General features: G+C 57.3%; 1 protein-coding gene and 1 long non-coding RNA gene across 2 annotated transcripts in view; one reads left to right on the top strand and one right to left on the bottom strand.

Annotated features, from left to right (window-relative positions):
- Positions 1 to 1,152, bottom strand: part of TM4SF19 (transmembrane 4 L six family member 19) — a 38,343-nt gene that overhangs the window by 2,320 nt on the left and 34,871 nt on the right. The gene's annotated exons all lie outside the window — the stretch shown is intronic.
- Positions 1 to 1,152, top strand: part of LOC105538768 — an 8,887-nt gene continuing 7,735 nt past the window's right edge. Inside the window, exon 1 of the long non-coding RNA XR_001005961.1 lies at positions 1 to 101. This is a non-coding gene — a long non-coding RNA (uncharacterized LOC105538768). The remainder of the gene's footprint in view (positions 102 to 1,152) is intronic.

The following is a 1,152-nucleotide window of genomic DNA, read 5'->3' as shown; positions in this document are numbered from 1 at the left end:
GAACTGGTCGCGGGTCCGTACGGTTCCGCCCGCCTTGGACGGTATCGGCCGCTCAGCGGTCGGAGGAAATAGACGCGGGGCCTGATGCTCTTGGACCTGAGGTATTAGGTTGGTGCAAAAATCATTGCGGCGGCCGGGAGCGGGGGCTCACGCGTGTAGTCCCATCATTTGGGGAGGCCGAGGCGGGCGGGTCACCAGAGTCAGGAGGAGGTCAAGACCAGCCTGGCCAACGTGGTGAAACCCTCTCTGCTAAAAGCACAAACGTTAGCCGGGCGTGGTGGCGGCGCCTGTAAGCCCCGCTGCTCCGGAGGCCGAGGCAGAATAAGCTATTGAACCCGGGAGGCGCAGCCTGCGGTGAGCCGAGATCAAGCCACGGCACTCCGGCCTGGCGACACAGCGAGACTCCGTCTCAAAAAAAAAAAAAGGAAGGAAAGAGACTTAGGGTGCATTCCCTGCTTTTTAAATTATGTATTTATTTATTTTGAAACGATGTCTAGCTCTGTCGCCCAGGCTGGAGTGCGGTGGCGCAATCCCGGCTCACTGCAACCTCCGCCTCCCAGGTTCAAGCCATTCTCCTCCCTCAGCCTCCCGAGCAGCTGGGACTACAGGCGCCCGTCACCACGCCCGGCTAATTTTTTTGTATTTTTAGTAGAGACGGGGTTTCACCATATTGGCCAGGCTGCTCTCAAACTCCTGACCTCAGGTGATCCACCCACTTTGGCCTCGCAACGTGCTGGGATTACAGGTGTGAGCCACGGACCTGGCCAGAGCCTGGGGTTCTCTAACTCGTTTCTGGGGCCTGCCCACCACTTTTCTTGCCAGTGCCCATCTTCCAGGTTCTTCCCAGGCTGCTTCTGCCTGCCTTGTCCTCTTCCTGCCCATCATACCACACTCTCCCACCAGCATGTCCTTCATTCCGCTCTGACTCTTCTCACCACCCAGCCTAACCTGACTGAAAACCCCGCAGCAGGAGAGCAGGAGGCCTCTGCTTCTAGGTGCCCTGTGAGAAGCAGCTGTGAGGTCGGGCTCACACCTGTAGTCCCAGCACTTTGGGAGGACGAAGCGGGCAGATCACCTGAGGTCAGGAGTTTGAGACCAGCCTGGCCAACATGGTGAAACCCCACTTCTATTAAAAATCAAAAAAAAAAAAAA

The sequence above is a fragment of the Mandrillus leucophaeus genome, unplaced genomic scaffold (assembly GCF_000951045.1).
Source record: "Mandrillus leucophaeus isolate KB7577 unplaced genomic scaffold, Mleu.le_1.0 Scaffold199, whole genome shotgun sequence".
In the NCBI taxonomy this organism is placed as follows: Eukaryota; Metazoa; Chordata; class Mammalia; order Primates; family Cercopithecidae; genus Mandrillus; species Mandrillus leucophaeus.
Note: the sequence above shows the minus strand (reverse complement) of the source record. Positions and strands in the feature narration are given on the sequence as shown.